This window comes from Narcine bancroftii, chromosome 14 (assembly GCF_036971445.1).
Source record: "Narcine bancroftii isolate sNarBan1 chromosome 14, sNarBan1.hap1, whole genome shotgun sequence".
Classification (NCBI taxonomy): domain Eukaryota; kingdom Metazoa; phylum Chordata; class Chondrichthyes; order Torpediniformes; family Narcinidae; genus Narcine; species Narcine bancroftii.
Genome location: NC_091482.1, coordinates 16,154,748 through 16,180,514, shown reverse-complemented (window position 1 = coordinate 16,180,514; position 25,767 = coordinate 16,154,748). Strand labels below are relative to the sequence as shown.

The 25,767-nt window shown below is 42.1% G+C and overlaps 1 protein-coding gene across 6 annotated transcripts in view; it reads left to right on the top strand.

Annotated features, from left to right (window-relative positions):
* The window catches only part of LOC138749881 (LIM/homeobox protein Lhx1-like), a 440,383-nt gene that overhangs the window by 4,110 nt on the left and 410,506 nt on the right, over window positions 1-25,767 (top strand). For 5 of the 6 annotated variants that reach the window (XM_069911869.1, XM_069911866.1, XM_069911870.1 and 2 more), the window contains exon 2: window positions 4,689-4,849. The exons of the other annotated variant lie outside the window; for it this stretch is intronic. The gene's annotated coding sequence lies outside the window, so the exon portion shown is untranslated. The remainder of the gene's footprint in view (window positions 1-4,688; window positions 4,850-25,767) is intronic. 6 annotated transcript variants of the gene reach the window in all.

The window sequence follows — 25,767 nt, the reverse complement described above, 5'->3', positions numbered from 1 at the left end:
TATGTTAGCATAGGATCCTTTATTTCCATTTGAGAGGGAAGTTAATTTAACGTGCCGTCCAAAAGGCAGGAGGACTGGCTAAGCATTTTGTGCTGGTCTGGATTTTGCTGCTCAAACCTCCGGAGTAAAAACTGAACCCACATCCCCCTGAGTCAGGGAAGTTTTGAAATGTTTGCTTACAAAAGCAGCCTTGGTTAAGCATCATTTCACCCTACAGTAGCTTTAGATGTCCAGAGAATTTGAAAAGCAATAAATGAATTAACATTTTTTTTCTTGATGCTTTTTAACTTTTCACCATTTTGCCATCAGCAGGTTAGTGTCGTTTCGATTCAAGATTCATTTATTGTTCAGTAATTGCAAGCGCTGCTGCGTGAATGATTCTGACATAAAGTCCACAGACTGTAGAACAGGCTTTAATTAGCTTAAACTTGTACACACCAGGTCTCAATATACTGCTGGGTCCATGTGTCTGACTGCCCCCGAAGGGGCTGGCTCAATTCTTTATATGGGTCGGTAATTGACAGCTGGTGGGTGGGGCCAGTCTTCCAGCTTGCCTACCTGCAGGTGCAGTGGTTTTCCCCCTGAAGTTGGCCGGTAGGAGTGCGGCCAGTGAAGTGGCTGTATCACCAAAGTGGTACACTGCAATATTACACGGAATTTGCTTTTGTCTGTTGTAAGGCAGTCAGATGCGCCTCCGGTAGAAATTGACTGAAAGGCCCCTTACAGAGAAAGAGAACCAAAAGAAAGCCCCTCCAGAGAGTATCTGTGGATTTGCCTTCGGTGCCTTCGCAGCTCACGTGATTATACAGAATCCAGAGCTCCAGATATCCGAACTTCCGTCATTATCAGGAAACATTTGGCACCCTCTGACATCCCGGTTTCTCTTCAGCTGTTCTGGTGTGAAGCCCTTGACCGCAGTCACCAGCAGCCTGTGCAGGTTGCTCGCCTCGAGTCGCCAATAGCCCCCGTCTGTATGTTCTTCAGCCACAGAACCCTTCACTGGGCTGTCGTCATGGTCACTGTCCCATGGATCATCTCCTCAAACGGGAGGTGGTGGATAGGGGGGTGCACCAATCTTTAGCTTCCCCAGAGTCTGCAGCCCTTTGTGGCTGCTGCCGATCATAGGTGCCCCCATCTTGGGTGCAGACCCCGCGGTCACAGAACTTTAAAATAAAATCACTCTCTGCTCCATTAACAGCCCATTTAAAGCCTGTACAAAGCCAACAGCATTCTGACTGGGTGGTTAGACCCCTCAAGAGCACTGTGTCTCACTTCCTTCTCTCGGGTGGTCCACAGTGCTGCTGTTACAGGAGCTCCGCCATTTTTTTGTCCTTCAACGATACCTGGTGCTACTACTTAGGGCTGCTGGCAGGTTGACATGTATAGATACATCGGAGGTTATGTCAAGTGTGTATAACAGAGTTAGAATGTGTTGTAATGATTTTTATTCTCAATTCTGTATTTGTGAATTTTTAGAGTTGGTTTTGTATGTTTTAAACATTAATGTAAGCTTTATGAATGTTATGAGATTCCATAGTATAATTCTGTTATTTTTCAGGCTTTGGGGTTAAAAAAATAAGGATATAAACCCACAGGATAATGATAGTTGTATTATTTTGTCTTCTAAAGGTACAGATTTTCCTTGTTAAATGTATGATTTTGGTTAGTTAACTTTTATCTGCAGTTTTTAAACTCACTCATCAGATTACTATTTGAATGGCAATAGATTAAGAGATGGGGAAGTGCAGAGAGACCTAGGGGTACTTGTACATCAGTCTCTGAAGGCGAGCATGCAGGTACAGCAGGCGGTTTAAAAAGGCAAATGGTATGTTGGCCTTCATATCAAGAGGGTTTGAGTATAGGAACAAAGATACCTTACTGCAGCTGTACAGGGCCTTGGTGAGACCACACCTGGAGTATTGTGTGCAGTTTTGGTCACCTTATCTAAGGAAGGATGCTCTTGCAATGGAGGGAGTGCAGAGGCGATTCACCAGGCTGATACCTGGAATGGCAGGAATGACTTATGAGGAAAGATTGCGCAAATTGGGATTGTACTCGCTGGAGTTTAGAAGATTGAGAGGGGATCTCATAGAGACGTATAAAATTCTGGCAGGACTGGACAGAATGGATGCAGATGGGATGTTTCCAATGGTGGGAAAATCCAGAACCCGGGGCCATGGTTTGAGGATAATAGGCGAACCATTTAGGACCGAGATGAGGAGGAATTTCTTTACCCAGAGGGTGGTGAATCTGTGGAATTCATTGCCACAGAGAGCAGTAGAGGCAGGTTCATTAAATATATTTAAGAGGGGATTAGATCTATTTCTTCAATATAAGGGTATTAAAGGTTACAGAGAGAAGGTGGGGACGGGGTACTGAACTTTAAGATCAGCCATGATCTCGTTGAATGGCGGAGCAGGCTTGAAGGGTCGAATGACTTACTCCTGCTCCTATCTTCTATGTTTCTATGTGCCGCTGTTTTCACCTTGTAAATATAGTTCTTTTTAAATAGTTTGAAAAGATTTTAAAATGCAAAATGTTTTCAGCTAATACCGTGTACACAGAGTTGAGTACATATTGAAATGTTAAAGTATATGTGTATAGTTCAGGAAAAGGATGAATGGGATAGATACTGCTTGTTACTTGCTAAGGGAGCAAATGGGCAAAAAAGAATGAAGACAATGATGGTTGTATTTTGTCCTGTAAAGGAGAGGAAATTAATGCAGGAAAACAATTTTGAGGCATTTCTTCTTCTACGCCCTATGTAAACCCGTAACATGTGCCACATGACCAGCAGTTCTCCAAGTTTATATTGGAACAATGCCAATAGTGGAGTACGCCGCTGAGTCTGTTTTGTGGGAATGAACGGTTTCTCGGCAGAACCTATGCAAGTGTGCTGCTTTGCCCAGTGAGCGTTCTCCCATCAAAGTACCTCTGTCTGTTTAAGCTGACCTTCAGTATCTCAGAGATGCAGAGTAGAAACCTAAAAATCCAGTTGCCAGAAATCTGGACCACATGAGGATCGGACTTTTGAAAAACTCTCAAACTTTTTAAAATTAGCAGGCTTTTGTGTAAGCGCCTCAGATGTACAGTGGCATATTTATTTTTCTTTAAAATTGCATATTTTGATAAACGAAGCATGCAGCATTTGCTGATGAATAAACCATCAAAATTTCCTTGTTGATTTCTTCTTTATTCCTCCTCAAATTTAAATTTTAAAAACATTGCCTGAGAATCCAGAATATCCAAAAATCTGGACCGACCCAATCTCCGCACAGTCCGGATTTTCAGACTTCCATTGTTCTAGGGCAGTGTACCCTCTCCTTTCCCGATTCTCCATTGACTCTATGTGTTTGCTCTCTTCCACCATGCATGCAAACTTCCTGAATGACATACACGTGGTTTGTGATGATGTATGTTTTTCAGAGTCAATTTCATGGGCACTGGGTAGCATGGTAGGGGAATTAAATACAGGTACTCCCCAACATGCAACCTATGCAACTTGCTTCCATTCGATCGAAAATTTTGAAAAAATATAAAATTTGACAAACTATAACAGGGATATAGGGCACATAAGAGACAAAATGTACGTACTTACCTTATAAGTCGGTGTTCCAAGGTTCATAGGCTGGGTGCGGCCACCTTGATTCTTGTGCACGTGCTCGAGTCTTTGGTTGGCGCATGCGTAGTGGGTCCATCTATTGGAGTTCGATTGTTGTATGCGCGAGAGTTAAGGGTGCAAATTGGATATCGTTAGGGTGCTTAACTCTCGCTCAAGCGACACCGAAGACTCGTGCACGCGCACAGGAATCGAGATGGTCGCACCCAGCCTACGGACATCAGGGCGCCGACTAACCAGGGTAACATGGACCAGAAAGTCGAAAGATTCACCAAGGTTGATCAACAGATTCAGGAAGCTTTGAGTTGTTATCATCAAATCTACGACGAAAAGAAATTTGGTTTTTAAAAAAAAAATTTGCTTTAAGACTTCGGTACTCCACGCACAAAATTCCGATGTGTCCATTTCAAGATACAACCGATTCTTCAGTCCCAATTATGGTTGTAAGATGGGCAGTACCTGTAATGGAGTTGCATCCAATTCACGACTCAATGTTGCAGACTTTAATCTGCTTCTGTGTTGCAAACTGGACTGAAATGTGGCCACATTTCTCCAAAATCTGAACGAGTGAGCCCAACATCGATCACCATAAGGTTTCTCCTCCTGCAAAAAATTTGAGTTAAACAGAGGTAAACTCGTTCAGACTAGTTGGGCAGTTGAGCTTAGAGTGATGTGCACTGTCCTTGTTGCCTGAAGAGGGCATGCAAAATCTTCCACCCCGCACAGAGCATCGGGAAAATGATAAAGGAGTATCAGAGCCAGCCCCACCAGGCTGAGGAACAGCTTCTTCCCACAGGCAGTGAGAATGTTGAATGACCAAAGGAACCGCTCGCACTGATTATCTGAGTCTCCTATATTCACAAATCTATTTATTTATTTGTATCTTTAAATACTTGTCCTGCGTATGTATATTGGTTGTGTGTGTTATGTTTGGTTGTGTATCTGCGTGTTTTGCACAGAGGACTGGAGAACGCTGTTTCATCGGGTTGTACTTGTGCAATTAGATGATAATAAGCTTGTTTTACCAGGCTGTTGTCTCTTTCTCATTGTTTTCATTTCTTCTATTTAGCACTGAGGGGCAACATGATTTGACTTAGCCAGTGTTGCAATGGATCACCACCACACCAGTAAGCATAAAGTCCACCAAAGTATTTCCGTGAAGATTTATATCAGTTGGTGGAATTCCACATGCTCTCGAACGATTGTCTCTATCCTGGTAATAGTCTGAAGGTAATGAAATACGGAAGTCTGCAGGTGCTGTGATTGTGATTTTAAAAACACGCAATAAATGCTGGAGGAACTCAGCCGATCTCACAGCGTCCATAGGAGGTAAAGGTACATTACTGACATTTGGGGCCTGAGCCCTTCTTCAAGGTATCCGCTAAAAGCAGGCAGGCATCCGAATAAAGACCGGAGAGAGAAAGGGAAATGAATGGGAGGAGGAGCAGGTGTCCAGACCACCAGACAAAGGGGAATGGCGGTGCTCCCATTCTGGTCTCTTCTACAGTACATCGGAGTATCTGTGTGCAGACTGGCTTTGTTGAGCACCTTGTCTTGGTCCACCACAGTTGCTCATTTCTCCCGGTGGCCATCAATTTCAATTCCCTTGCTGACGTGTCAGCCCGTGGTCTCGTGCACCTGCCAGAATGAGGCCACCCACAAATTAGAGGAACAACGTTTGGGCACCCTCCAAACCGGATGGCATTAACAGACTTCTCCAGTTTGCGCTAAACCCGACCACCCCCGCCTTCAATCTTTGTTTTCCCCCCCACTCCATTCTTCCCCCTTTCTCTCGCCAGTCTTCTTCAGATGCCTGTCTGCTTTTTTCTTAGACCTTGAAGAAAGGCTCAGGCCTGAAACCACGGTAATATGTGGACTCTGCAAGGCTGGCTGAATTCCTCCAGAATTTACTGTGATTCATACAATATTCTGAAGGTGACTTTTGGAGACAGAGATGTTGCGAGTCTATTTCTTAACTCCCTCTGGTGGTCAGTTGACAACACAAAGTAAAATGACTTTACACAGAGAAATTGTTGAAAGCTTTGAATTGCAAGCATGGTGTATTGGAGGCTTGTATACACTGACAGGTGGCATTGCTATAACCCTGAACTGCATTCTCTCTCTCTAGACTTCTCTGCCTGTCCATATTTCACCTTTGAAGTGCTCCTTCAAACCAACCAATCTGATAAGCTTTTGATCAACTGTCCTATTTGCCTTTGTATCCACTTCATTTGCTGGCACTTCTGTGAGGTGCCCCGAGACCTGTTATCACGAAGGAAAATAATTCAGAAACATTTAAAATCTTGCTGAGTTGATTTAAAAACATTTTGATGCTCCCCTGGATGGTGGGGGTGGGTAGAATTGAAAGAATGTTTTGCATTGTTAATGGTTGCTCTGATCAAGGTGGTCTCACAATTTTAAAATCTTTGGTTGTGGAATTCTGGAGTGGGCCAGGTGAAGGAGCAGTACCCCTGACATTGAGTCTGCCATGCACACATCATCTTTCGGCTGCTCCGTCAGGAAAAAGATGAGAAGTGTCAGAGCCAGCTCCACCAGGCTGAGGAGCAGCTTCTTTCCATGGGCAGTGAGGACGCTGAGCGACCAATGGGACTGCTCGCTCTAACCATCCGAGACTCTCCTATTCATGAAACTATTTATGTATTTGTATAGATGTCCTGCCATATGAATTTTTTGTGGTGTGTTTGGTTGTTTTGCACCAAGGACCGGAGAATGTTGTTTCATTGGGTTGCACTTGTACAATCAGGTGACAATAAACTCGACTTTCCCTCAATTTGGTGTGCTGCCAAAAGCCTGCAAGGTGTAATTGAAGATCTTGCTGCCTCCAGAATCGAATTATTGAAGGACTTAAATTGGGGAAAATGGAGGGCAAACCAAATTAGGGATAAAGCTTAGCTGGCAGGAGTGAGAACTGGGTTCGTGGGATTGAGGAGGAGGACATGGAAGTTTTGAGGTCAGGGTGGAAAAATGGCACCCCTTATATATGGGTTTGGAGGACAAAGAGTGCACAGGTGGGCTTGACGACCTCAGCATTGACCACCTCAGTTTTGTCGGGGACCTCCAAAATTCGTAAAGGCCCACATTTATACTTGCAAAGGGAATAGCACCTCTTTCTGTTCTGGGCATGCCTATTTAATTTTAGTAATGTGGCAGCCATTTTGGATTCCAGTGGGGATGTTCACTGCCTTAAAAAGCCATTAGCTGCAACATCCAGTTTCTTGGCCAGCGCTTCCTTGAACTGCTCTGTAGACCATTGGCACTTCATTAAAGTGGCAGTTTAGCTCACTTGTTTGACACCCAGACAGTGCTCTGACTCCTAGGTTACAGAGTGAACCAAGGGGAAACAAAGGGCATAGTAGGTCTGGAATCTGGCTTCGGAGAAGTAACTGCATATTTGTATACAAATCTAATGCTTGTTGCAGCCATATGATTCTTCACTTCGTTCGTGTGCAGACGTTTACTCAATTAATTGAACAGGTGAAAGAATTTTGGAATAACAAATCAAGGAGAAGAAAAAGTTTTATCTTGAATTTTTATTGATTATATTCTCTGTAGTTGCAGCTAACCTGATTTTTAAAGCATATAGGTTTAACTCTAGATGGTAAGAGTCATTAAAATTGAGATATAAAATGTTTTAACATGCTCTTATTATTCTGCGTTGAAGGGTCTGGAGATGTTTTGTAAAGGAGGATTGTCCTGAGGTTTAATGACTTAATGGAGACAACTGGGGAGCAGAAATGGTTACTGCACCCTAAGGAATGGTGAAGCCTCATACATATTACTTCAGGCTAATGGTCTATGACTGTTCACTCAGTGACTTAGGAGGGAGTCATGGTACATAGACTCTATAATACCAAATGATCTGATTAAATGCATATTCAATAATGCTAAGTTTCACAAATCTTTACCACCAACTGGACCAATTTGTTGTTTCAAAATGTTGTCTCTCATTATTTTTTTTGACGAAGTTAATTTGTAATTACACTTTCTGCATCTCCGTTTCTGGAATTTTAGAAAGTTGGTATATTGACAATTGATCCAAGTGGAAGGACGAATTTCCAGCTGCCCTTTCTGAACTGCTGCCTATTCTCATCTTGTTTTATTCTCTTTTTTTCATTCACTTATTTTTGTTGCCTGTCATATGTTCTGGAAACATCAATTCATTTCATCTTCCTTGCTGTTTGCATTATATTTGCAGCAGCTGTTTTTCTTCATTATACTCCCGCTCTCTCGTCTTTAACTCGTGGGGAGAGTGGCTTAAGATAGGCACAGAGTAAAATGGCAAATAGTTTTTGTATAGAGAAGGTGCATTGCCAATATAATTCACACTGTGATCATACACAATCAATAGCTATCTTTGAAATGTTTGTGTTAATGATTTTTAGGTACCTAATCCTTCTAGCCCTCACATTATCTTTCTCACTCTGTAGAGTGCAATATTAAAAATTCTTTCTCTGCACTTGGCATGATACCTTGTCAGTGTGAGAACAGAACATATTAACCTTTTGAGTTGCTTCTCAGTCAGCTTTGTGAATTTAAACAGGCAAGATAGCAGGCAATCTTGATTTCTTCAATAGATCCCTTCTTTGTTACCTATGGTTATAATCAAATTAAAGGTAAACGTGATTTACATGTTCTAACTCTTGGTTACCTTATGGTCATGATGTTTCAGACATATTGTCAGAGAACATACATGATGTCACATACAGCCCTGAGATTCTTTTTCCTGTGGGAAAGGCAGAATTACCACTTATTGGTAGTGGGGAAAAAAAAAGCTTAATTAAAAAAAAATAGAAATGATTAACTGCAATAGAGAGAGAAATAAAATCAAGAAAGTGCAAAAGTAAGATTCCTTAATTAAGTCCCTGATTGAGTTTGTTGTTGAGGAGTCTGAGGATGAGCTGCTCTTGAACCTTGAGGTGTGAGTCTTGTGGGTCTTGACTCGGTTTATGGAACAGTCACAGGTTATCATCCATGGACTTCATCAGTCCTGACTTCCCGTTTTAGCTGTGGAATTTGCATGCACTCCCTGTGAGAACATGGGTTCCCTCCAGGTGTTCAGGTTTCCCCTTGCACCCATAATGATGTGTGGGTTGAATGGCCACTGTAAATTGCCCCTAATGTACAGATGAATGGTAGGATCTGGGGAAATTGAAGGAAATGTGCAGAGAATAGAAATAGGATTGGCACAGGATTAGCATAAATGAGAGCTTGATGGTCAGCGGGAAAGACCCTCTTTTATCTTGAATGCTTAAAAGAAAATCTGAAAAGCAATACTTGAAGTTCACCTTCCAAGCTCAGCTGCAATCTCATCTGTGTGTGTGTGTGTGTGTGTGTTGGTATGTCTTGAAAAACTTACATGGATGTACCATGGAGAGCATTCCGGCTGGTTGCATCACTGATACGGAGCTCAGGACAGGGGAAAAAAAAAAGTCCAGAGGGTTGTTAACTCGGCCTGTGACATCACAGGCGCCAGACTTCACTCCATTGAGGCCGTCTTAAGAAAGCAACCTCAATACTCAAGGATCCTCCTTCCCCCCCACCACCCAGGCCACTCTGCTCCCATCAGGGGAGAAGAAGGTACAGGAGCCTGAAGATGAGCACTAACGGACAAGGACAGCTTCCTCCCCTCTGCCATCAGATTCCTGAATAGAAACCTAGAAGATAGGAGCGGGAGTAGGTCATTCGACCCGTCGAGCCTGCTCCGCCATTCAATGAGATCATGGCTGATCTTAAAGTTCAGTACCCCGTCCCCGCCTTCTCTCCGTAACCTTTAATACCCTTATATTGAAGAAATAGATCTAATCCCCTCTTAAATATATTTAATGAACCTGCCTCTACTGCTCTCTGTGGCAATGAATTCCACAGATTCACCACCCTCTGGGTAAAGAAATTCCTCCTCATCTCGGTCCTAAATGGTTCGCCTATTATCCTCAAACCATGGCCCCGGGTTCTGGATTTTCCCACCATTGGAAACATCCCATCTGCATCCATTCTGTCCAGTCCTGCCAGAATTTTATAGGTCTCTATGAGATCCCCTCTCAATCTTCTAAACTCCAGCGAGTACAATCCCAATTTGCGCAATCTTTCCTCATAAGTCATTCCTGCCATTCCAGGTCTCAGCCCGGTGAATCGCCTCTGCACTCCCTCCATTGCAACATTAACTGTGAACAGTGTCAAAAGTGAACCACAGACATGGCCATCCTTTGACTTTTTCTTGCGCAATCTTATTTCAATTTATTTTGTAAGGTCGTTTATATAAATGTTTGCACTGTGATTCTGCCACAAAACCACAAATTTTGTGACACGTCCATGACAATAAATTCTGATTCTGATCTCCTCTCCAAAGCACAGTTATCACAGACTTTTTGTGGCACTCAGGCAAATCTGGTAACTACAATCTTGATTTTGCAATTACATATGGAAGAATTCCTCTCCATTAGAACCCTAGAAAACTAAAGCACAGAAAACAGGGCATTTGGCCCTTCTAATCTGTGCTGAAACATTATTCCGCTAGTCCCACTGACCCGAACCCATTCCATAACCCTCCAGACCTCTTCCATTCATCTAATTTATTCTTAAAATTTTAAAGTGAGCTCAAATGCTGGAGGAACTCGGTCGGTTTTGCCATGACATCAGGAGATAAAGATTTACTACTGAAGTTTCAGGCCTGAGCCCTTCATTTCTACTGGATATTTGGAAGATGACCTTCAGTTGTATTAATTAACAAAGAATAATTATCCAAGATTAAAAACAGTAACTGAAGTTAATTAGAGCTACTTGCCCAATGCAGACTCGAGTGGTCCTTTCATCTGTTGTAATATCAGAGCCTGTCCAGACTCTACTTACAGGCAAGCAGTTTGAATATGATGATCGCTTCAGCTGTGTGGGGACAGGTACTGGCTGGCAGTGGGCCTTCGCCTTAGGGGGCTTGTGTTGCTGGTATGGTTTAGGAAGTCAAACCTACTCTGAAGGACATTTTGTACCGTAGATCAACATCTCATGGTGCACTGTTTTGGACACTGAGGAAATCCACCTTTTTTTTCCTGGATGGACTTGGAGATATCGTCTTTACTGGCGAATGAAAATATGAATGACAGGATTCATATCTATGAATCGAATAATCTGAAAATTAGTGAAAAGAAACTGATAAACTTTGTGACATTCCAGGGAAACTCTGGAAAAGGGATTTTAACAGGAGATTTTTTTTGCCTAGTATCAATTGATAAATGATCATAAAATTGTTAACAATTTTAAAACCCAGCACATGGGGGAGAAACCTCAATGTCATAAATGAAGGAATTACCCTTTTTTGGTTGAAAATCATGCATGTGATTTTGCTTCCACAATAAATACTTAAAAGTTATTTTCTGCAATATGGTATATTTAGATGTTACAGAGTGCTTTAGAGAGAGATCTCAAAGAGCTTTGCATAATTATATTATCTGATTAAATATAAAGTGTTGTATGGTTTGGCATGGAAAATGCTTTAATAGCGCTGCAGTGTTTCATAGAGATTTATACCCATCGGCATATTAGAAAATTGATATTTCTTGTTCGTATGACCATTGATGCTAGATTACACAGCTATCTTCATTTGGAATTAAATGCAAATAAATAGCATCACTGAAAATGACACTGATAATGTATCATCTCATTGGACTGTTTAAACAGCATAGAATTCCATAACCAGCTTCTGCCGCTATTTTTTTATTTCAATTTGTGGCAAATGCCATTTGTCACATTAAAAATGTTAACAGTATAGAATGTCATTTCAAAAATCATATTTTTCTCCAGAAAATTAATTTCACTTATTCCTTCTCTTTGCTCTTATCTTCAGGCCAATATTATGCTTTCCATTCTACAAGAGTAATATTTAATGAATAGGACTATTAATAACGTCAAGGTCTAAGGGGGTCTTTTGGGTAACAGACAGGCGTATACAGGGAAGATCATGTGACACAGTTAATGTTCCATGAAAATATCAGGCAGTGTGGAGTAATTATGGAGCACAGTAAAGTAGAAAACGCATTGAACTTTGAGTTTTAACCAGAGCTCTCATAGAGAGAGGTTGATTGCAAAATAAGCTAAACTGGTGAATTTTCATATTTTTGCATTTTTTCCTTGTTTGAGTGAGAAAAGTTGGAAATAAAACTGAGGAGCATTCAAATTCCATTCATTGAAAACTAGTTCAATTATTTCTGCTCGTTAAATTCTTAATGGAAAAAGAAGACGGGGATATGCAAAAAAAAAAATGTTCCTAATAAAGCTATCATGGTAACCTCTTGCTTTGGCTGTGCTTTATAAACCAGAAGGCATAGTCAGAAGAGGAGGAAGTTCTTTACTTCGAAGAACCGCTACATCTTTGAAATTCTCTACCCCCCCCCCCCCCACGGGGCAAAGAAAACTCTGTTATTGAGTCTATTCAAAGCGAAGATCGATGACGTTTTGGGAACATTGGGAAATCGGGAATGAGTTGTAAAGTGGGCATGTGGTAGAGGGTCAGCTGTGATCTTATTAAACAGCAAAGTATTTTCCTGGGGGCAACACAGCCTATTCTCACTTCTAATGCTTTCTGCGTTCGAACTTGTCCTTTTGTTTAAGGGTTTGGAAAAGGACAAAATAATGACCCTTTTCATTCTTTTCCTACAAGTACGCCTTATCAAGTTTGTGGCTGACACCTGGCTCTTTAGTTTTCACAAGCAGCCGAAAGTGATTTCTATGAGAAAATATGGCTTTCCTCTACAGCATGTCACAGTGAATGAAGCTATAAAATTATGTGCAGCTTTATGACTGCCATTCAGGGATGCTTGTATATTGATGGTTCACAGGCCATATCCTTCTCTACCCCCTTGAAAAGCTGACGATGTGCCTGTGTAACTATTTTTCATGCATTTAATATATTAATTATCCAGTAAATGCTCCCTAGGCTATACTTTGGATTGCGAAGACTGACAGCTTTTCAATGAAGCTCCAAAGGCAGCCATCAGGCACAGTGTATTATGTCGTAAAGGTCAGGGTGGGGTTAATGTAACTTTTTATTTGCTGATTTTTCATAGGTGGGAGCATGGTTAGTGGAAGTGAAGTACAAAAGAGAACACAGATACCACTGAAGCATATTTTTTTGTTCAATGTCAGATCACTCAATCCTTGAGAAAGGAGATGATTTCTGCAGAACTCCCAAGTCAAAAGGAATTTTTCTTTCTTTCTCTCCCTCCCTCCATTTCTCCAGCCTCTCCCCTTTAACTTCCTCCCTCTCCCCATTCCTCAAGCCTTGTTTCCCCTCCCTCCCCTCTTCCCTCCCCTCTTCCCTCCCCTCTTCCCTCCCCTCTTCCCTCCCCTCTTCCCTCCCCTCTTCCCTCCCCTCTTCCCTCCCCTCCTCCCTCCCCTCCTCCCTCCCCTCCTCCCTCCCCTCCTCCCTCCCCTCCTCCCTCCCCTCCTCCCTCCCCTCCTCCCTCCCCTCCTCCCTCCCCTCCTCCCCCCCTCCTCCCCTTCCTTCCACTCTTTGTCCTCCCCCCCCTTTTTCCCCCCTCAATTTTTGTGTTTCAAAGGCTTTATCCATAATCTCAAAGGCAGAAATCAGCATGAGGGTTTGTTTTGAGATGTTAAATATGCGCTCTCTCTCTCTCGCTCTCTCTCGCTCTCTCTCGCTCTCTCTCGCTCTCTCTCGCTCTCTCTCGCTCTCTCTCGCTCTCTCTCGCTCTCTCTCGCTCTCTCTCGCTCTCTCTCGCTCTCTCTCGCTCTCTCTCGCTCTCTCTCGCTCTCTCTCGCTCTCTCTCGCACACACACACACACACACACACACACACACACACACACACACACACACACACACACACACACACACACACACACACACACACTTGGTTTAATTAATTTCATTGTTGTGGATGAAAGCTAATAGCCAATACAGACAGCAGCAAGGTTGTTATATATCAACCTTTGTTCTCTTAAAATGCCTTGGGGAGGAGGGCTGAAATTAGAGGAATATAATTTTTAATGCTGCAGGGGAACTGATAAAGATGCTCGTCTGTACACAACATCAGCTTACTGTGGCAATCAATATTGTGCCAGGTCTCAGCTGCACGGAATAACTTGGTCCACAAGTTTTGACCTCATAAAACGTATTAGAAATGCGGACATGATTAACTGCAGCCAGATTTATGTGAAATTAGTATCTGTTTAAGCACTTGTGTTCAGAAAGCCTTGATCATAAAGACTCTTGTGCACAGTAGACATGATATTTTAATAAGGCTACCAGGAAACCCTCAAAGGCATGAACAAAATATTCTTTTCAAATGGGGCTCTGAAATGACCTATGGATGCTGGGAGACCGGCTAAGTTCCTCCAGGATTTCTGTTTTACTACAATCACAGTGACTACAGACTCTGAAATAACTGAATCACCTTGCTAACATTGACTCATTTAAACCTTCCCCCAGTGCACACTCCCACCACTATCTAACAATTCTAAGTAGTTACTTAGTAGTGACTCAGTGCAGAACTCCCATTTCCTAATAGAAGGCCCAGCCATGAAACATTGGTTACCCTTTACTTGCTATGGATACTGCATGTCTGCTCAGCTTCTCCAGAAAATCTGTGCGTTGCACTAGACCCTAGCATCCACAGATTTTCTTGTTGAACTCCATGCCGACTGCCAAACTTGCATTTTCAAATTTCAAGCCGCAAATTGTTTTTATTGCTTCTTATTTCCCTTTCGTACCAGCCTCCCCCTCTCCATCCTCATCCCCGATCTTCCTTGAATTTTCGGAATGTGATATACCAAAACCCAAGCCCCGCAGGTAGTTTTGACTCTTCTAAATTGATCATGAAATCCCACCAACTTCGGACTAGATCAATTTAGAAGAGATCCACGTCGACATTGAACCAGAAAAGGACATGACAAGATTACCATCAAATGTTTCCAGAGCTATCAAAGCATCTCACATCCAGTGAATTATTTTTTACAGTATAGTTACCCTTGCTGCAACACTACAATTCACAGCCAATTCATTCTCACAAACAATGGGAATTAATGAATCATTTATATTGGCTGTGGCCACTGAATGGAAAATGGTCACCTGGGCACTTGGAAATATCCATGCTCAAATATTCCCCACCAACTTGCCCTACACCACCTGAACATGAAGAATTGGATTCATTTAAAATGTGAATCCAGTAGCATTTTACAAACCCATTTGGATAAACTCTCATTACAGATTTCCTAAAACTAAAGCCCACCTCGGAAAAAAATCTGATTTAATATACAAAAGGTGCAAGAAATGACCAAGTCTCAGTATTAGTTAAATTTACGCACTGATGCATTTTCATTTATAAACAACTTAAATACAGTTCCCCATTTACATGAGGTGATGCTTCATTACATAATAAAGCAGACCCTATTTATTTTGTCAAAGTTAAAGTGTTTCACTGCTTGCAAGTATCAAAAGAAACAAAATATATTCCTCGTTAACATGTAAATTAGGTACAAAATTAAGATTTGAAACATTTTTTTCCTTTTTTCGGTTTCTTTACTAATTGGATTATCCACTGGCCATTGTCTTGAGAAGACATCTGTTTGCAAGGAGCTGAACTCAGCAAAACTTGGTTACTGATGTGATTGACCCTTATCAATGAGGAAGAGAGCTTCTGCTTAGTACTGGTGTTAACAAGCTGCAGCAGAGCTGTTTTACGGGGTAAAATGACTAGATCTAAAGCTATGATAATTTATTTCTTCTTGTATGTTAGAGAGAGAAAAAAGGTTGAAAAAGCTCATCATTTTAGTACTTACTAATTATTTTGAAAAATATTCTACTGATGTCCGCTGAGGGGAGTCCCTGATCTTTTACTGACGTATGTCAGTTGCACAGGACTCTTTACAGCACTGAATCCTTACTTACCTGCCTTGTCGGTGAGAGCTCTGCCTTATTCTTTCAGTGTACTCTTTCTAGTTAAAAGCAGGAAATATAGTTGGCAAGTTGGGTAGCATTTGACAAGCTAACGATCCCAATTGTTTACATTCTCCACAGAAGCTGTCTGACCCTGGGTTTTCCCAGCATTTCCTGTTTGTACCCCAGATTTCCAGCATCTGTGTTATTTTGCTTTTAAGGTGTAACCGACACACATCTCCTGCGAAGGTGTCAATATATTATTAAAAACAGCTGCTCAAAACTGCCGATGAGGTAGTTCCTTGTCCTTCAGATCAATGGTCATATTTTCAACCCATCTCCTCCCGTTAATGCCAGGAATTAGATTTAGACCTCTCTTCACTTTTAGCCCCCCTCTACCCCCTCCCGTTTCTCCCACCAGCCAGGGCTAGTTCGGCTACATAGCCTATTTTCGTGGAGGGAAATGTATGTAACATGGACATTCCCTGACATGTGTCCACGTTGAATTCCGACTGACCGGCCGGATCTCAAAATGGACGCAAGCCGGATTGGCTTGAATAACATGCACTTACTGCGAGAACCGAGAGACGTACACAATGCCGGGATATTGTCTGACAGTTATGATCGTACGTGCGCAGCTGTTGGCACCGGTGGACGTACGACCAAATGTAATTTTATATTTGCATATATTTATTTCTTTATTGTTAATTTATACAGATTTTTTTGGTTGTAAGTCGGGGAGAGTCTGTACTTAATTTAAGAACTGTTAAACAAGAAAATCTGCTGATTCTGGGGTCAAGTGTGCCTGAGAGGTCACACAGTATTAATAGAAAGTAAGGGGTAACCAACATTTCAGGCCTGGGCCCTTCATCAGCTGGCTAATATCTGGATAGAAAGCTTCTTGCAGAATCAAAATAATAGCCTCAAACCCATTATCATTGCCTAAAACCCAAAGAACCCTGGGAACCTGAAAGGCAGGGTTGTTTCAGTAACTCTTTTTTGAACAGTTCAGTGTACCAGGATTCTAAATTTATTTTTAAATGTTTACATTTAGATCTACTGCTTGGTATTAAGTCCTCTTGAGCCCATGCCACCCAATTGACCTACAACACCCTGGTACATTTTAAAACATGGGAGGAAGCCGGAGACTCCGGGGAGAACCCACACAGACACGGGGAGAGCGTACTGACCCCAGTTCCAATCACTGGCGCTGTGACAGCATTGTGCTAACTATGCCGGGATGTGATCTAACTGTGGTCCTTCATCCAATGCCCCTTGCACCCTGCAGCAACAATATTGAAGGATTGTCAGTGAAATTAATCCTTCCTCCCCCCCCCCCCCCCCCAAGTCTGAACCCTTTCATTTCCGCAGAAGCTATCACTCAGCCTACAGTGTCCAGCTGTACCATGCCAACCTGTCAGCCAGCAGCTCCTGAGCGGGTGCCAAGGCACAGCACCTGCTTTTCTCCACATGCTAACCCATCACATTGATTTCTTCCAACAACGGCGAAACAAAGCTCTGAGTGGGTCTTGCCAAGATGATTATAACCCAGGACCTTCTAGCCTGAATCTAGGTCTCAATCAACAAAGCTATAGAACCTGGGGGGAGGAATGCACAAATGTCCACCGGGGTTGGTTTAGCTGGGAGAAAGTGTGAAAATTGTATTTTAATCTAATTTTCGAGGCCAAGGTGGTTTTAAAACTAGATGTGAATCATCTTTTGCTTTAGATTACAGATGCACGTGAAATTTGGGTGTCTCATGGCTGCGCACCTGCTGATGAGAAGAGATTTTTTAGCAGGGTCGAGTGAGTGGGGAGGGTTTGTGCAGCGAGAGAGAACTGAGAGCAGAGAGTATGTGACAGGCAGGGCAAAATCTAACTTTGCTGTTCGGGTCTGGTGTAAGAGTAGCAAAGAAGATCACTGAGTCTCCGTCCCTCCACCCCCCCCCCCCCCCCCCAAAACCTATGCCATCGACATGATCTACTGGGATCATTGTCTCAAGAGGACAACAAAATCATTGATGACCCTTTCCAGCCCACACACATCTTTCAGCTGCTCCCTTCGGAAAAGAGATACAGGTGTATCAGAGCCAGTAGCACCAAGTTTCTTCCCACGAGCAGTGAGAATGCTGAACGACCAAAGGAACTGCTCTCACTAACCATTCGAAAGTCTCAAGTTGACTAAACTTTATTTATTTGTATCTATGAAGACTTGTCCTGCATATGCATTGTTTATCTGTATGTGTGTTGTGTCTGGTTGTATGTCTGCATGTTTTGCACTGAGGACCGGAGAACACTGCTTTGTCAGGCTGTACTTGTGCAATTGGATGACCATAAACCTTAACTTGCCCAGTTTCAGAATTAGATTTGAAAGGTGCTTTACATCCATTTCCAAAACTGTTGTCTTAAGTTCAGCCTGGTTTCCCTGAGATGTTGCCAAGCTCCAGACTGAGTTGGCAGCCAAAAGCCACAGTGTTAACAGAGAATGGTAAATGGAGCCACTCCATCTCTACTCAATTGCAGAGAATAAAAGAGTTAAATTTCCCATTTAAGGTTATTAAACTTTACACAGGTGGATTAAAATGATGCACAAATTGAACCCATTGAACCAATGGCAGCCTGCCAAAATTATAATTTTAAATCTGTGATAAACAACTTGAAATATAGCATTGAACATCAGGCATAAATAGTGACCCCGGACTGAAGTCTCTGCCAATTCATTGCTCTGCTCCAGCTCTTAACTTGCGCTGCATTTCCCAACTTTGCTGTATTTTCAGGTTCAGCTTATTCTCAGGGGCTTGGGTAGAATATCAAAGCTCTTCCCCTGAACCAGGGTCCGTGACTGGAAGCTCAGACACTAATAGCTCAAATTGTTATGATTCTAAATTCTCAACGACCAAGCGGCCATGCATGAATATTTTCACAAGATAGGGCTTAATTTTTTTTTTTAGAACCATAAAATATTACAGCCTCTTCGGCCCTTCGAGTCTGTGCCGAACCATTTATTTTTTGCCTAGTCCCATTGACCTTCCCCCAGTCCATAGCCCTCCATCCCTCTCCCATCCATGTACCTGGAGAAATTTCTCCTAAATGCTAAAATTGAGGCCGCATTCACCACTTCAGGTTGAAGCTCGTTCCATGCCCAACCACCACTCTGTGTGGAAAAAATATCCCCCTCATGTTCCCCATAAACTTTTCTCCTTTCACTCTTAACCCGTATCTTCTGGTTTGTATCTCACCTACCCTCAGTGGGGGAAAAAGCAACATCCCAGTAAATCTTCTCTGCACTCTTTCTATCTTATTGATATCTTTCTTGTAGTTAGGTGACCAAAGCAGCATCCATAATCCAATTGCCACAATTCACAGTCTACTTCAAACTGATGTCGTAAAGTTCTCGCTGTGTCACACCAGTCCCAGTATTCAAGATGGCATGGACATTAAGTAATTCATTACATCACACATGAAATCCTCATACAGACTCAAAAGTCTGATGGCTGAAAATGTGAAATAGAGACATTTGTGGTGAGAGCGAGAGGATCTGTCATTTCACGTTGGTCTCTGTGGTAATCGGGGTTCCAGAACAATAACATGATAAAAGACCTGATCGCTTGTCTTGGAAATCTTGTTGCAAGTCCAATTGCAAGCCAGCATCTTAGTGATAATTCTTAACATTTTCTTTCCTCAAAGTAATGCTATGGGAACTTTCTAGTTCCCATAGACCTGAGATTGTCTAATCTCGGAAGTTGAGCAGACTCAGGACTGGTCAGTACTTGGAGGGGAGACTGTCTGGGGACACTAGTCCTCAGCTCAACTCTGCCAACGGAGCACTGCTCTGAAGTACGAGCCTATGATTTTTGTGTGCTCACGATAATGCCATTAAATGAACCCAGAACTTTCTGAGTGGAGAGTGTTGTAAACTAAATCAGTGCTAGGCAAAAAACCTTGTTATGATGAACTATCTGTCCCAAACTATTGCACATAATGGTTGTTCTAAGCATGTGAACACTGCCAAGAAGTGTATAGGTGAATATCTTCAGGCTATGATGCAGTCGTTGAAGACCGAGCTTTGTGTGCCTGCTGGATTGCAATAGATTAGTCATTCTCATTGCAGTTAAATTCTTAAATGATATTATTTTATGCTCTCAGAATTTAGAGCTGAAAGAAATGAAATTAGGATCACAAACTGTAATATTTGAACGATACATGACATTTAAGCTGTAGCTTCTGATGGCAAGATATTTATGTCTTAAAACCATTACCATTTTATGGTTAAGCCATAATACTTCCAAGATATCTTTTATATGGAGTTTTTTTTTGTCCATTTTATTTTCAAGCATATGATCATTTACTCTGTGGTCATTATGCAGAAGTGATGAATGGAATTTGAAAGGAAACAAATTACTTTAGATATAATCACATCAAGTGAAGATGCCAGCTGCTAAATATTCTCATATGAGCCCACTTCAACAGTATTTTGCAATCTGTGCTCTATATAATTACAACATTTTAAAATTTATCCTGAATGTTGTTCCTCTTCAGTACCCCTCCTGTAATAAATTTCAGTGTATGAGAAAAAAACTATTCTTTAAAATGATCACTCATTGATATTGTTAGTATTGGGATTAAAACAGCTTGTCGGGTTTAATGTTTTCTAAATATCTTGCAGAATTTAACTTTAAATCACTGAGGGAGTGGAGGTGCTCTCAATTTCCTTTCACCTAATAGCCTGAATAGACCTGAGATTATCTAATCTCAGAAGTTGAGCAGACTCAGGACTGGTCAGTACTTGGAGGGGAGACTGCCTTGGAACACTAGGTGCTGTGAGGGGCGCTGGACAAAGTGGCGGCTCTCTGTCTGCCTTCCGGTAGACAAAATGAAAGAATTTCATGTTTGTTATATTCTAAATGTAGTATTACGAGACAATAATGGAACCTTTGCAAACCTTTAAAAACTTTTTTTTAAAAAAGAGATCACCTCCAGAAAGGCGAGGGTATTAGAGAAAATGCAGTAATTCCTGAGTAAAAACAACAGGGGGAGTCTCTAGCTGCTGAGCGAAAGGTGCACAAGTTCTCCTTCATCCAGTGGAATGTATTTCACAATTTTAACTCCATAATGTTTGAGTATCCAATATTATCGCAGAATTTCATTTGATAATTTGTACTGTGCATTGGGTTTGAGATGCTGGTAGGACACAACCAATCTTTCTGCCTTTCAAAGTGGAGAGGACAGCAGGCTAAGCAACATCTTTGTAATGAGAAGCAAAGCTCATGTTTCAGGTCATGCTGTTGTATCACCTGAAACGTTAACTGTGCGTCTCTTTCTTTGGATACAGCCTGACTTGATGGGTTGTTTCCAGCTTTTTTTTTTCCTGTTTTCTATTTCCAGTGTCTGCTTTTTTTAAATTTTCCCCCATCTTCTTACTGTTGCTAGGGACAAGAGAACATTCTGTCTTTTCCTTCAATTCATTTTTCAGAGCCTAGATATCCCTGAGATAACCAACATTTATTGCTCTTGGAAAGGTGCTGCCTTCTTGAATTGCTGCAGATATTCTCATGAAGGTAATTCCAGAGTGCTGTTCCAGGACTTGGACTCCGCTACAACGAAGGACCATTGACATATTCCTATGTCAGGATGATGCGTGACTGGAAGGGATCCTGCAAGTAGTGGACTTCCTCTGTGCCTTTTTTGATGGGAATAGTGTAGTGAGAAAATGCTATTTTAAATTTACATACAGCACAGTCATGGGCCCTTTTGGCCCACCAATTACACCCAAGTGACTTGAAACCCCGGTACAGTCTGAAGGGTGGGAGAAACTGGAACACTTGGAGGAAACCCACGCAGACACAGGGAGAATGTGCAAACTCCTCACAGACAGCACGGGATTCGAATTCCAGTCACTGGTGCTGTAACTGCTACATTAGCCGTGTCGCCCTAACTCGCAAGTGTTCTTCCGTGATTGGTCTCTGATCTCAAGAAAGGAAGGGAAACAGATAATATTGCTTAAACACATCCTCTTATTACACGTTACAACAGGACTTTGTTTGTAAAGTAGCATTAGAGAAATTAAACTTATTTCAAGTAAACTTTGCTCTGCCAACAATCCATCATTATATTTATCAATTCAGCATCAGGTGAGCCTCATGATTCCAATCCCTGTTTTCCTGTCTTCCCTTCCTGGTGTTTGTCACTCTCTAATCCAAGGCAGAGATGCCAGCAGACAAAGGATTGCCAGCCAATTTACACCTTTCAGCCTCAGTAAAGCCTGTAATTCCATATTTTTCCATTACATGTACTTGTCAGTACCTTCCCTTCCCTTACGGCCTTTGATCTGAGTTATAGAAAAGAACAAGATGTCCTTTCCTAATACCCCTTATCTCAGTCCTTCTGCAAAGCTGCCGCCTCCTTCTGTGCATTCTCAGCATGTGACATGTTAAAATTACACGAGAAGAATCACATTCTAGTTAGTCCCTTCTTCAGAGATCAAAGGTTTTGGGATAGATACGGGAGCGGTCTTTGGGATTCATACCAGTGCATTTGTAGATGGTTTGCAATGCAACTACTGGATGTCAACGGTGGAGGAATCTTATCTTTTGGAGAGTGAGTGATGTAACCTTCAATTCTAGATGGTATCGAGCTTCTTGAGACTGAGTTATCCAAGCAAGTGAGGGTATTTCACGTAGCTTGTGCATCACGGAAAGCCTTTGCAGTGTCAGGAGGTAAGCTTATCTGCTCTTGTAACCACGGCATTTGCAGAATTGGTCCAATTGAGTTAAAAGTCATTGGTGAGCTTCAGAATGTTTGAAGGGCTTAGCCCCCAAAATGTTACTTAGGTACATAAAGTTTTTCCAGCATTGCGCTTTTACCTAGAATGTTGATGGTGGGCTCTGAATATCAAAGAGAGGCAGTGAGACTGTTGTTGGCTATGGATATTGCCTGGAACTTTTGTAATCATTAAATGTTATTTGCCACTTAATAGCCAATCAGTAAATGACATCAGGGTCTTCCATCTGTCTGAAATGCATCCACTTATCCTTCAGTACCTGCTGAGATGTTTTAGCTTGTTACCCAAATATTGACATAATTAAAACCAAGAGGTCATACTGTGCCATTGAACTCGTTATCCTTTGTGGCTCCCCCACTCAGCAATATTTCACTTTCTGATTAATTTCTGGCCATGTGGAAAATGGACAACTTTGGTTTAGCTGGTTTCTAAAGTTCCTTTAAACGTTGAGGAGGGGCACCTGATGTAAGCAGAGTTGAAGAGTTTCCAATCTGGTGAGTCTGAGGATGGATTTCTACAGCTGTTCTGATCACAGATTCCTGACCTTACTCCCTTCAGGGCCAGTCCATTGGCCGATCTTCATATCCTCTCGCTCTCCACCAAAGGGTTGGGTCCCAGAGAGCAGGTGCAGCACTGCCAACGGGTATCCTCTTGTGTCCGTTGCCGCAGTCAAGTCTGCTATTTCCTGCCCCTCAATGCCCTCACTTCTTGGCGTGCCTGTGCAGTCGCATAGTTGGATCTGGATCAAGACAGTGCCTGGAGCAAAGAAGATGATGGAAAAGGGCTGAAACAATTCAATCAAAATACCAGAAGCCATCCAAATCATCCTAAAAAAAAACCTTTGAAATATAATGATAAATAAATCTTCTATAAAATTAACATTTGTTGGCAAAATAACAAGGCAATTAACGTACATGCTGTTATTAAAAGAAACACCAATTTGTGGTGAGGACGAGTTACAAATTGGCTGGTAGCCTCGCAAAAATGGCAGCCTGCCATCAACCTCCCTGTGAGTTTCAAGAAATTGCTGCATTTGCACTCCTAAAACAAATTAAACTTGCCCCAGAGGTTAAAGCTGTTAGCAGAAGGGTCCTTTTTAACGACGAGATTTATGTTGCTACAATGCCACGCAACTATTCGGGCCAAAAAGGAAAAGAAATAGAATTAAAGCAAAACATAGCAGAAGCTGGAAATCTGAAATAAATGCATTAGGTTGAGGGTTAATGCAGGAAATACTCAATGGATCAGGTGGTGGGCGGGGTGGGGGTGGGGGTAAGAATGACCGTTTCTGAGGAAACTGCATCATTTGGGATATTAACACTGTTCTACTTAACTCTTACCAAAGCCACCTGATCTGCCAAGCTTTTAAATAATCGTTTAAGAAAAAAAACCTGAAATCCCATCTATGCAGACAATAAATTGTTTTTGGAAGTTTTTGGGTGTTTACTTTATTTCTGTTTAACTCTCTCTTGATTCAACACTTTTTGCCCTCTCTTTATTTCAGTTCTGTCTGATTGGTCCCTCACTCTATTTCTGACATTTTCTTTAAGCTTTACTGGTTAGAGACACCCCAATTGCCCTGAAGTCCCAGCAGTTTACAACAGAATTTTTTGTTTTGAGACGAATTTCAAGAGGGAAGGCTGTCGAACAGGGCCTTGCTCCAGTGGATTCTGAGCTAGAATCTTTCAGCAAATACAAATGAAGAGAAACAACATCCTGTATTTATCTGTGTTCATTCTCTCTCTCCACCCACTTCTTGTTTTTCTTAACCAGAAGACACCGTGTAACCTTTGCTTCTTCATCAAGGGTTCAACCATTCAACTCATCCCCATTTTCTGCCTTGTGCAGCCGTCAGTCAGAATTATTTTCAATGAGCACTTCTATATCTCGTGTCAACATCCAGTTCGAACCTATCACCAAATGCAGAGGCTGCAATGCACTTTGCATGTTTAACAGAGTGGTGCATTGCTATTCACCTTTCCCTCTGCTACAACCACTCCTGCCTTGCACTGGTTTACAGCCATTGATAGCAGCAACCGCCTGCCCCCTCCTCACTTCAACGGACCACACGTTAAAAGGTGGTCTCTCAATTCAAAGTGAACAACAGGAAGGGAAAAATATAAACCTCTTGCACTTGGATAAAGATGTATTCCAGAAAACAAACGTCAAATCTCAAAAGGCAGTTGGGCAGAAACATTATTACCAAAGGATAAGGTGGTGGTTGTGGTGCCTGGATCCAAGAAAATCTTTAACTTGTAAACTGTGCAGCAGCAGCAGTAATTGGAATGGTGAAGTGCACTGTTAGTTTATTGTAATAAAGTGCTACAGAAGCCTTGAGGGGGTGGGGGGGGGGGTGTGGGGGTGGGGGGGGGGGGTGTGGGGGTGGGGGGGGGTGTGGGGGTGGGGGGGGGGAAAAGACGTGGGATGTGAGAGAAAATCCAAATCGTAGGAGGATGACAGAAGTCTCTTCTCAAATGTTCAAAAATAATAGCAGTTTATTTAGGATACTGGATTGCAACATAACAGCTGTATTACAATTTTCTCTAACAACACCAATTATGTTTTGGATTGATTCTGCTCACATTTAATGGGGGGTAGCCACACCTCTTGTGTTACAAGTCATTAAAGGTGTCGAACAATGTAATTTTAAAATTGTCCTTCTGCTACACATGTCAATATGACAACATAATTTTCACAATGCGTACTGTGTAAACACTACACAACAGTAATTTCCCTTTTACAAAAGCTGGATGATTAGCTGTCTGGGTTCCAGGTTGTTGCAGACCCGTCAATCTTCTTTTCTTCTATCTGCTTTTAAATTATGACTGAGTTTCTTTTTTTATTGCCCAAAATACGACCGGATACTTTTTCTGTACCAAGAGCACCAGGTAAATGTTGTCCAATGTGCAATGACTGGCTGGAAGATGGCTTTTGTTTAATTCAAGTGAAAAATTCTAGTGAGCCAGCTGATGGTGTGGGGAGGTGAAGGTGACAGTGCCGTTGGGGGTGGGGGTGGGGGGGAGGTGGAGCCTAGAGACAAAAAATAGTACAGATGTGAAAATGAAGAATAAATGCAATTTGGTGGAGACCCTTTGTTTTACTCTCACTTTTCCTTCTCTATCTCACTCAGAATTTAACCCTCCATCTTCTTTTACCATCATTTTGTTCTCTCTTCCCCCCCCCCCCCCTTCCAACCCCCCACTTTCTCTCATGATGTACATACCTGAGTAGGTAAAGGTTCCACTATTAGAAGGTAATACTACACTTAGAATGTAACACGCATGAAATTCTACCGTAAGGAAGACAGAGAATCGCTACCTCTGTCCAGCCCCCCTCACAAAAACGAGGCCCCAGTGAGGAACCAAAGCGCGGCCCCCTGGTCTACGAGACCAGTGCTCTAACCACTGAGCTATCGGAGCCTCTATGTAGAATCTTTTTGAGGTTTTCTTCACAGTGATTTGCT